The sequence below is a fragment of the Berghia stephanieae genome, chromosome 3, assembly GCF_034508935.2.
Source record: "Berghia stephanieae isolate SIO BIC M18660-M18661 chromosome 3, UCSD_Bste_1.3, whole genome shotgun sequence".
Lineage (NCBI taxonomy): Eukaryota > Metazoa > Mollusca > Gastropoda > Nudibranchia > Aeolidiidae > Berghia > Berghia stephanieae.
In genome coordinates this window covers 58,646,232-58,658,116 of record NC_088362.1, presented here as the reverse complement: position 1 = coordinate 58,658,116, position 11,885 = coordinate 58,646,232, and the positions used below count along the sequence as shown (strand labels likewise).

The 11,885-nt window shown below is 36.0% G+C and overlaps 2 long non-coding RNA genes across 12 annotated transcripts; one reads left to right on the top strand and one right to left on the bottom strand.

Annotated features, from left to right (window-relative positions):
* Nucleotides 1-1,180: 1,180 nt before the first annotated feature.
* LOC144968084 (uncharacterized) lies at nt 1,181-6,124 on the top strand. The gene is made up of 3 exons (XR_013644517.1): nt 1,181-1,448; nt 2,334-2,438; nt 4,584-6,124. It is a non-coding gene; the product is annotated as an uncharacterized LOC144968084 (long non-coding RNA).
* Nucleotides 4,249-9,396, bottom strand: LOC144968083 (uncharacterized). Of its 11 annotated transcripts, none has more exons than XR_013644506.1 (3): nt 9,091-9,396; nt 6,760-6,955; nt 4,249-4,685 (listed from the first exon to the last, which is right to left on the bottom strand). It is a non-coding gene; the product is annotated as an uncharacterized LOC144968083 (long non-coding RNA). The 11 variants fall into 11 exon arrangements; XR_013644512.1 differs by lacking the exon at nt 9,091-9,396 and adding an exon at nt 8,935-9,016; XR_013644510.1 differs by lacking the exon at nt 9,091-9,396 and adding an exon at nt 8,895-9,015.
* Between the last annotated feature and the right edge of the window lie 2,489 nt (nt 9,397-11,885).

Genomic DNA, 11,885 nt, shown 5'->3' with positions numbered 1-11,885 from the left:
GTTTTGTTTTGTTTTTAAGGGTTTTACGGCGCTTGCAACACATTAAGGTCATATCAGCGCCAGTAAAAAGGAAGAAAATGGGTTAGTAAAAAGTTCTAGAATTACAATTAGAGCACCCAAGAAATGGCAAGACAAAGGGAAATTGGTTCAAATAGGAAATAGATGTAAATTCCAAGAGCATACCATCAAAGTACATAGTTTGAGATCACCTAAAAGTCCATCCAGACACAAGCAGAGGTCCCCACTAAGAGCAACACACTCAAATGTTTAACAAATCATATATAATACAAAGAAAACATAAAACAGTGCATAACAGAGAGATGATTTACAAGGGAAAAAAATATCATCTCCCAAAACTATACATTTGACTGTTTCCCTCCCAGCCAGTGCCAGGACAAAACCAAGTAATCTCATTCTAAGACAAAGATAGAAATGTAGTTGGAAAACAGATATAGGGGGATAGAAGACACAGTAAGTACCTCCCTGCCCACTATGGGAGGACTTCGATTGTAGTACTACCCACAGACTAGAGTCCTGTATAATCTGTGGTGTTACCCTCTCACGATCAGGCGGGGTTGTCGTGCCAGAAAGGTCGTGAGTACGAGCCCCACCCCTCTCCCTAGTCTGTGGTACGAGCCCCCATCGCCGCGGAATTTTTTATTCCCTATTGTCTTCTGAGACTTTTCTATTCACTTCGTTTCTTGTTTATTAAACAAGAAGGAACTGCGTTTTCAGTCCACCACACTACAGAATGCATATTCTCTTCTTATTTAATCTCTGACGCATGATTTTAAAAAGTAAAAAATAGTTTAAAGTACACTTCCGAATGAATTGTATCCAAAAGCAGTCGGTCTGGAATTTCATGAATTACTTCTCTTAATCCAATTGCAACGTTACCATCCGTTTTTTTTGTTTTTTTTTTGTACTACTACTATTACTATTATTATTATTATTATTATTATTATTATTATTATTATTATTATTATTATTATTATTATTATTATTATTATTATTATTATTATTGAACGTATTGATGTTATTACGATTGTTGTATTTTTGTGTGGTCTATCAGTTTATTTTTTGGCTCCATTTACTTTTTTTTTTTTCCACTTTCATGTATGTTGGCATCAAATTGTTGATTTATAGATAGTATGCGGTTAAACAGCTGATCGGAGTGGAAGTTTACTTCCGGGTGGCAGAAAGCAATGGAAGACAATGGCGTAGAATAGTAAAATATTAGTTTCTGTCGATAATCTTCCGTATTTTTCTGGTTCTAGACATAAATATATTTTTTTTTAATTCCCCGTTAATGATGTAGACCCCTATGCCATTTGTGAACACGACTGGTGCCATAATCTTTAGGAACTACAGCCAGTCTCGTCGTTTGATGTAGCGAACTACCTCGTCACGACCACAAGTTTCTGTCTACACGGTCTACACATTTCACGGTAAGTCTGTATTATTTAATCGTTTCCCTGTGCTATACCTATACTATGTTACACCATCTACGGCTAATTGTAAGATTTATTCTCAAAAAATCACAGAAGACAGATATGTCGAACCTGACACGGATATGATATGACCTGCTTCACGAGTCGTGATCATCTTAGTGTCTTAGTCTTAGTCTTAGTCTTCGAGTCTTAGTAAGTTTAGTCTAAGTCAGTCTAAGTAGTGGATCAATGAGTCTGTGTGGTTACATTCAAATTTCAACTATTTTGCCTTTAAGGTGATGAATTCCTCCGAATTCACCAAAGATTATAAATAATAATTTAAATTAAAAACACCAGGGCAGGCAATGACTATGAAATCAATGTGATCCCGAGTCCAAATCTAAACTGATATAATACAGTAACAAAACACCATGCCCATAAGACTGTTTTAAAAGCCCCACCCCATTCCAAGGGACTGAGCTTGATCCCGAGTGAATTTATTTTCTCATCCCACTCCCCTTATCAATCCAGCAGTGATTGGGTAGCTGAGTCTGTTAGATCTAGCGGAAAGTACTTTGACATAGACTAGAGTCCTATCTAAAGGGTAGCAATTGCTATGGTCCGTTTCGCGCTTTTCAAACCAGGTTAAACTTCGGCTCCATTGAATGACTACTTTTTTATTCGATATTTTACTCAATCCCCAAACTATATAATTTTTAGCCCCACGGCTGATGTTGAGTTATGGAATTGTGTCTCTCTGAATAATTCTAATAACCTTTCAGATGAGTACTCCACATTTCACAGCAAATTTAATTCACTGTTGTTAACTAAATGTGATAACAACAGTTTTTATCCTCGAGTTTCAATTAATAATATTACCACCATTGCCACATTTTTTTTCAGGCTTACAGGGGACTGACTACTTAAAATCAGGTCTACAATGGATGGGTGACGGATGTAAAATGGGTTAAGCCTCCTAGCTGTGGGAAAGTGGTACTAGTTGCTAAGGTAACCCCCCCCCCCCCCCCCCCCCCCCCGTTTTCATCTCACTTCTATGATTATTATTACTGTTATTACATATTATTATTTTGATTTCTACATTTATTTATATTACTCCATGCAGGATTGATAATAAGATATAGAGGTTTTTAACATATGGCTATATTCATTACAATGAATTTTCTTGAACTAGAATATGAATAACTTAAAAAAAAAAAAGAAATAAGAAACTTCTTTAATAGGTTCAAGTTCTACTATGGGAGACTCAGTCGAGTCCTTGGAAAAGCCTCTTTACTCACATTTGCTCAGTCAGTGTGTTCGGACATAAACGTTTAAATGGTTATGCGACTCATGGCAGTCCCGTTAACTCAGTTGGTAGCGCACCCATTTCACAATCATAGAGACCGAGATATATCCTAGATGAAGTTAAGACCCCACCCCCTCCCCTTCTCTTTTTTTTGTACACCCAGCAGTAATTTGGCAATAGAAAAGCGCCCTATTCGAAGGGTAACAAGTTATTATTTTCACACTATAGAAACTGGATGAAATCTGGCTCTATAGACCTAATGGTTCTGATGGACTACTTTCGGTGCTTGCGACACTATTAGGTCATTTTCAGCACAATTAAAAGCTGTTGCGAAATACGTAGTAAGAAAAATGGGCTTGGATCAAATACGGAGCAGAAGTAGATCAAAATTATTAATGTGCTTAGTTTTGAGATCGCCTAACAGTTCAATCCAGAGACGGAATACACTCAAATGTTTATGTTTGATTTAAGGGTTTTACTGCACTTGCGACGCATTTCAGCACCAGTAAAAAGGAATAAAATGGGATTGTAAAAATTTCCAGATTTACAATTAAAAGCACACAAGAAAAGTAAGACAAAGAGGAACAAATGTAGATTCCAAGAGAATGCTATCAGTGTACTAAGTCTGATAACACCCAAAAGTCTCATCCTGACACAAGCACAGGTCCCCCCTAAGAGGAATACACTCAAACGTTCGCGTATTATTTTTTTATTATATTATATTAAGTTACGTTATGCCTTTTGCGCCGCGATATCATAAGATATCGTCGCCTAGGCATTCCACGAAGGAATATAGATAACTCATCAAACAAGATGTCTGATGTCAACGGGAATCACCCATGTTGTCCAAGTGAGCAAATTGGGGGTTAATAATCTTGCTCAAGGAAAAAAAAACGAAAGTGCCTGAAGCGGGGCTCGAACCTGGGTCATCCGGATCACAGTGCAATGCCTTAACCACCCGGCCACTTCGCCCCCCATATTATATATACACACATATATATAATATAATAAAAAAATTTACGCGAACTGATTTACAAGACAAAAAAATTTTTTTTCCCAAAACCAACAATATTCATTTGACTGTTTCCCTCTCAGCCAATGACTCCGGCAGTCGAAAGGACAAAACCAAGTAATCTCATTCCAAGACAAGGACATAAAGAAACTTGGAAAACAATATAAGGGATAGAGGACATAGCATGACCTCTTGCCACCATGGGAAGTCAAAGACCCCACCCAGTCTATTGTTTATAAAATGTTAATTATAAATTTACAAAATAAATTTACATCCATTTGTCACCCTCTCATCTAAGGACAGGGGAAAAAAAGCATGTAATCTTATTCCAAAACAAAGATAGAAAGCTACCTGAAAAAGGAATACAGACATAGGGGGGTGAAGAAAGCAATAATGACCTTGCCCACAATGGAAGGTCAATGACCCCACACCCAGGGTAGAAAAATGAGAACTCAGTCAAGCATTCACCATCAAATTGCAAAAGCAACGGATAAAACAAATTTTTAAAAAAGTCATTACAGTACTTTATTTTCTTTATTGTGCTCCAACTTCATAAATATACAATGGATTTCTATTTATTTGCCAATTCAAAAATATTATTAGGTTTTGAATATTATTGCAGAACATATAATAATGGTAACAGAAGTAATACTACTACTACTAGTAGTTATACTCCAACTAGTACAATTTTTTCACAAACATTTCGGGCAAAAGTAAAAATTTAACAGATGTATTAGTCTAATGAAAAGAATGAAAAGGATTACAAAGGTATATAAAATCAAGCATTATTGGAAAAGAATGAATAAAAAGTCTGACTGCTTTCTTTTCGTTTCAGGTTCGCCATTCCCAAAAATTGGGTTATAGTGGACTCTGTGTGTCGACAAGTGCTTTCTGCTCAGCATCAAGATGGGAACCTGAAATGTCTGTCTTCACAATCCTGTAAAAGAAATACCAAGATTAAGTTAATATATAGAGCAAATAGTACATTATTGAACTACCACCTCTGGCGTCTATCGTGTCACTGGAATTTTAATTTTAATATGTTTGAAAACAAAGAAAACTTAAGCCCCATTTCCTCAAATACGCAAGTCATTCATTTTACAGGTCAAAATAATTTTTTAAAAAGTTTTTCTTTGACTTCAATTTCAAATGCCAATAGTGCCTGAACCTTATGATGAATTCCAAAATGGTTTGGCATATTTATGTGGAAATCTATTCTTTTTAAAAAATAGAGTTGTGGATCACCATTGCTCCGTACAGCAAATGTTAAATATTTATCATCGAGCACAAAATTACTGGCAAACCTAAAAATTCTAAAACTATTTATTTACAAACTCTACAAGTAACACGCAAATATTTTAAAAACTAAATGTAATTCTATCACCTGTGGAATCAAACTGTATGCTCAGAAAATCTGCTGTACTGTAATGTTCGGGCAATTATTGGCCTTCGCCAAAAAAAGAAACAAAAATAAGAACTGTATTTCCTACACCAGTATACAAAAAACACACATATGTTTTCTCTACACGGGAAATTCCATTGAGTGTTACAAGCGCTGCACCTAACCATCAACTTCTTGTAGATACTGCTAGCTATAACCAATAAAAATGGACAAACTTAGCCCATAATATTTTACATTTCTGGGAATGTTTGTTTTTTCTTTTATGCCATATAATTTATTATTTTTTTTATTTAATTTGTTGCCAGCGTGTGTATTTTGTACATACATAGGGAATATATGCTTCTGTAAAAAAACGTTTGATTGGTCATTCTGCTGATTTGTGCAGATTGCCTTTTACCACAATGAAATGACAATTGGCTTGTAAAAATAACATGTAGACTATAATATTAATATATTCGTTTAGCTTAAGCGGCATAATTTAAATTTAAGGTTAATAAAACATTTCCTCCCAGATCTTAATAATTGAGGAATAAATCAATATGGGTGAACTCATTTAATTCTATCTATCTCATCATAAGAACACTTTGTCACTACGTTGTGTGGCCTTGAGCAAGTCACCTCAGCCCTAGCTCAGTTTGTGGCGCTGTGTTGCGGCAATGCCTGGGTTATTTCAGTCTCCCTTTAGAATAGACTCCAAAGACAAATTTTCCCTAGAGGTGAATAAAGAGAATCTATATTTTTAAAATTTGTTACGCTATAGTCAAAGACAAAAAACCTTCAGAATTTTCTAATTGTGTATGAACTATCCTAAAAGGCAACCTATCCATAGCATAGAAGGACATGCTCACAATAGTATTAATTTCATTGTCCTCAAATTTAATGGATCTTCCTCTTTTATTAATTGTCATTGCCCATTCATTAAATAAAACAAAATTAATCAACATAATAAAGACAAAACTTTTGATTCACATGAAGTGATGTTTTTTGTTCAGTTATTTATTATCTCTGAAGTTAAAAGTCTTAAAACTCAACCATGTAAGCTTTTGTACAGTCTGGTTATTTGAAAAAAAACTTCTCTTGATGTCAGTTCTTGCACCAACAATTTGGACAAACTTTTGACTTCATTACTGGCTCACCGGACAGGCATTCCTTACATACCTTATGAGCAAATGAAGTCACTTTATATGTGCTCTATTCCCCTTTGTCTTATTACTTTCCTCATAGTCATAGATTTGTGTCTTAACTTTGCAATATGAAATATGATTTTGTGTCCTTTGTCTATTGTTATGTGCATAGATCTACAATCTTTTCACTCTCTATTCAACTTCCTTTCAACTGGCAATGCAATGACCTTAAAGTGTAATGAACGGCACAAACGTTGCTAACCTCACTTTTTACCCCCCCCCCCCCCCCCCCCCCCAAAAATTGCTTGATTTGGACCTATTAAATTTTCTGAGAGCGAGATCTGCTTTTACATAGCGCATGCAATATCCACCCAAAGCACTCTACAAGATATCCCAAGCCAACAGAAACATTAACATTAACATGTAGGAAGAGATATCATGCCTACATAAATATTGTTTTAAACAGATACAATCAATACACTTACATTTACATGGTCAATGATTGAGCTAGTTTCTCCAATTGTTGATTGTTCAACTAGAGCCGTTGCTGCCTGCAGTCATTGCGTTTGTTCCTATCTTTAAGACATGAGTAATGGTCTGTTTTTTTCTCTGCCCCATGTCCAAGCTTTAACGTTGGAACCCAATCAGGATCAGTTTCATCCAGCAGTGATGCTGGCCTTCCTGTAAAGGCAAAAAATTGATTGTTGAAATATATTACGTCATTTCTTGCCTATTACAATCTGGTCCTGGTCCTTGTGTGGCTATGTGGTCTAGTGGTATGACACTCGATTTTGGATCGGAAGGTCAAGGGTTCGAGCCTCGCGCTCGGCGCATAGTTGAGTCTTTGGAAAAGGCTCTTTATTCACATGCTCTCACCGTACTCAGGTGTAAAATGAATACCTGGTCGTTTACAGCGTTTTCTTTGTCCGAAAAATTGTAGCGTCCCCTAAAAGGCGTCATGTCCCGTTCTACATGTTAAATGTTGCTGTTGACCAGGGACCCCTTGTAAAGCGCTTTGAGCACATTTAGTGGATATTGCGCTATAATATAAAGCTCAATTTTTTAATTATTTTTTTTTACAATCCTTAAGCTTTCCGTTAAATTTACATCAAGCTTTGTCAAATTAGAACAAGGGTAGAACAATTATATAGTGCAATTTCCATTAAATGAAAATTTGTTCAAAGCGCTTTGCAATGGGTTTATAGCCAACAGCAAGACTTTACATGCAGGTCGAGACATGACGCTTGTTAGGCGATATTACATTTTTTCCGGAAAGAGACAATGCTGTTTAACAGGCCTGCATCTGCCCCCTGAAAAACTTGCCTGAAAATCCTCGAGCCGAAGCTTTTTCAATAACATGAGCAAAAATCCCCATTTCCCAGAATATTTTCTTAGAATTTTACCAATTCAATAGGCTGTTAAACAAAATGAAAAAGTATTTTAATTAATTTTTTGTTCCGGCAGAGCGAAATTGCCAGAAATGCCGGCAAATTTACAGGCCTATGTTAAAAGCCAGTTACCCAATTTATGCCTGAGTATGGTGAGATAATGTGAATAAAGTTCCTTTCCCAATGACTCAACTGCTCAGAACGGGTCTGGAACCCTAATCCTTCCAAAATGACGGTGATAACTATACCACATAGCTGCAATGAAAGTATCGGGATCCCAAAGGACAATTTTTTAAAAATTGAAATTATTTTATTATTATTATTGTCATATTTGGGGAAAATTCCATATGAAGGCCCTAATTCAATGACTATACGAAACATTATAACTAATAATCCTCACCTTGAGTTAAAATTAATTTCTAACTATGAAAATTATGAAAAGTTATTTTAGTGGATTGATAGAGGTCAATTGTTTCTTTCTTTGGATTAAAATTTAAAATAATAATAATAATAATATTTATTTTTGTCAGTAAAAAAATAACCATTACTATCATTATAAACTGACACTGGCAATCACTAAGCAGCGTGTTAAACTTCTGTCAAAAACTAGCATTTACATGTCCAACAGCGGTGTAGAAAAGCAGTTTGTTCGTGTTACTTTACAATACACCACCGACGGAGGAACGGGGAAAAAAAAATTAAGAAAAACGCAACCTTACTTTTAATATTTCTTCAAATGGAGAACATCTTTTAAAAATGCACAATAAAATAATCTTGACAAAGCATAAGTTATAAACTGGAACATTATAATTCTAAAATGAATGACCAGAACAACAGTGAAAGACTTCCTCATCTCATAAAAGCCAAAGCTTGAAAACGAAAGTAGCCCTATCGGTAATGAGGCATTTGGTTTTGATTTTGATTCAGAGTAAGTTGCACGAGAAATGCATGAAATATTCATGGTCCTATCTGATAACTAAACACAACAAATAAAAGATCATCCATCCGGACCGTGTATGGACCAAAAAAATTAAAATGATTCCTTCTAGACCGCCTACAGACTACAGATTACATCTGAGTCTGAGATGAGTCAGATGATTTCTCCAACTTCGGAGTTTCGCATAGAAAAGTCACATCGGTGAAAAATCTCTCCGTAGATTTTGTTAGACCACCGAGTTTGAAATTTTTGATTTGATTTCTCTTCCATGAAAAAGAAAAAAACACATATTTACTAAATCATAAACTTGCAACGTCAGAAATTAAGGCAAGGACCTTGGTCGGTTGCCGCCAACTCCGTGACATGCTATGGCCCACAATGGCTACATGATGATGTTGGAGCGAAGTAAACTTGCTTTGTTCACAATAATTAAAATTAATTCATATCGTATATATAATATTTAAGATTTTAATTTATCCATCAATTCTTACCTTTAACAAAATGATCATTGCAAACTCGGTGGCTGCAAGTTAGATTTGAGTTTGAGCCATCGCCAAATCCCTTTCTTCTGATCGCTGCCATAACCGCTGTACTGTCTCCGCTGGGTTAAATTTATTATTTTTGGGTCCTTCGTCTTCCTAACGGATGGGAACCTGAACATTTTGACTCCATCTCGACCCTGTCTTCTAGTGCATCCGATGATTATGCAGTTATTTGGCATTTTTTCACGTTTAAAAAATTGGACAAGAGCTTGTTTCACATCAATGTTTACAAGCCAGCCAAGTTCTTTTGCCATCCGGAACTAAAGTAGGTCATTGCGTGACGTCATCAGCATTCTATCTATTGGCGAAAGCCTAAGATTGAATAAACTTTGAAACTTTGAAACTAATGCTACTACGTCTACTACTACTACTACTACTACTACTACTACGACTACTACTACTACTTCTACTACTACTACTACTACTACTACTACTACTACTACTACTACTACTACTACTACTACTACTATTACACATTCTATTTAAGGCAGTGTCTCCTTTTTTTTTGTATGTGGGTGGATCTTGCCCAAACAGGGACACTGTATTCTGCAACACTGTAGCAAAGATGTATGGAAGATGCTTGAGTATTTGAGTAGCTCCCCATGATGTTCCAGTCAATCTTCTAATTATACTGTTTCTTTTTTGCAGTTTGTTGCATTTGCAATATGTTTTTATAGGTAAGGGAGTGGTCAAGAATTACCCCAAGGTATTTGAAAGTGAATGTGAGAAGGGAGCCTTTTCTAAGGGCTCATGAGCCGCTCAGAGCAGGAATCGAATCCTGGGCCTTCCAATTTGAAGTCGAGTGTCATACCAATAAAACACCTAGCCACCCATTCAAAACTAATAAGTATAGTTGCACCCAACAGTAACAGAGGGATGATTAAGAATGAAAAGAATATCTCCCAGAAAAAGGTACCATACATTTTGACAGTTTTTAAGGATCCAGGCAGGACCAGGGGAAAAAACACACCTAAAAACCTCAATCCTGAACAAAGGCAGAGCAACTTGTTTTTTTAAAGGGTTTCATGGCACCTGCAACACATTTAGATTATATTAGCGCCAGTTAAAAAGGAAGAAAACGGGAAGATAAAAAAATTGTACAGTTACAATTATTTGTTTGTAACGGTTTAACGGCGCTTGCAACACCTTTAGATCATATCAGCGCCAGTAAAAAGGATGATGATTGGATAGTAAAAACAGTAGTAGATGTACAATTAAGAAGACTTGAAGCAAAAGTAAGACAGGAGAGTGGTTCAAATAGAGAACAGATGTAGATTCCAAGAGCACACTATCAGACACCAGCACAAGATTCCACTAAAAGGAGTACAAAAAACTAAAAACACAAATAAAAACCCAAACAAAACATGACAGAGAGATGATTTACAATGAAAAATATATCTCCCAAAATTATAAGTAGTATACATTCGACTGTTTCCCTCCCTGCCAAGGACCCCAGCCAGGGCCAGAACAAAACAAAGAAAAATTTATCACCTCCCAAACACTACACTCCGGAAAGGGCCAAGACAGTAAACATTCCAAAACAAAGACAGAAAAAACCCTCATAAAACAGATATAGGGGGATAGAAGAAGCAAATGATCTTGTTTTGTTTTTAAGGGTTTTACGACGTTTGCAACACTTTAAGGTCATATCAGCGCCAGTAAAAAGGAAGAAATGGACTAGTAAAAAGTTTTAGAATTACAACTAAAGCACCTAAGATAAGGTAAGACAAAGGGGAATTGATCCAAATAAGAAACAGGTGTAGATTCCAAGAGCACACTATCCAGACACAAGCACAGATCCCAACTAAGAGGTATACACTCAAATGCTTTACAAATCATATATAATATAAAGAAAACATAATACAGTGCATAACAAAGAGATGATTAACAAGGAAAAAATATCATCTCCCAAAACTAACTATACACTTGACTGTTTCCTCTCTCAGCCGACCAGGACCAGGACAAAACCAAGTAATCCCATCCCAAGACAAAGACAGAAAGCAAGTTGGAAAACAGATATAGGGAGATAAAAGACAATTAAGTACCTCCCTGCCCGCTATGGGAGGTCAGGAACCACACCAAGGCAAATGATCTACTGCCCACCATGAGAGAGCAACATGGTAAGGGAAAACAGGATAGAGGGGATAAGAGACTGCAAGAGACCTCTCTTTCCCCCATGGGAGGTCACAATACACCACACAGTGACTAATAATGGAATAGGATAGATGAGATTATAAGCGTGTGAACGGGTGTGGGACACATCAGTCAGTAGAAATAGAAGAAGACCCCCAAGGAATTCAAGAACGAACATTTGTTTTTTTGTTTTAAGGGTTTTACGGCGCTTGCAACACATTAAGGTCATATCAGCGCCAGTAAAAAAAGAAGAAAATGGGATAGTAAAAAGTTCTAGAATTACAATAAAGCATCCAAGAAAAGGGAAGACAAATGGGGAATAGGTTCAAATAAGGAACAGGTGTAGATTCCAAAAGCACTCTATCAAAATACTTACTAAGAAAGGGTGTAGTTTTTCTTTCATTTGAAAACATTTTTTTAAAAAACAACCTACTGATAAAGTGGGACCACGGAACGTTCTCGTCATATGTCGTTGTTAATTCAGCATTTTCTACAAATATTAAAGTAAATCTTAGTGTAAGATCTGAGAAAGTGTATAGATATATCACTCTATTTCCAAATAAAAATGGAACTAAATCATCCTCTCGTGTTCAATGCACATGTTTTGTGAT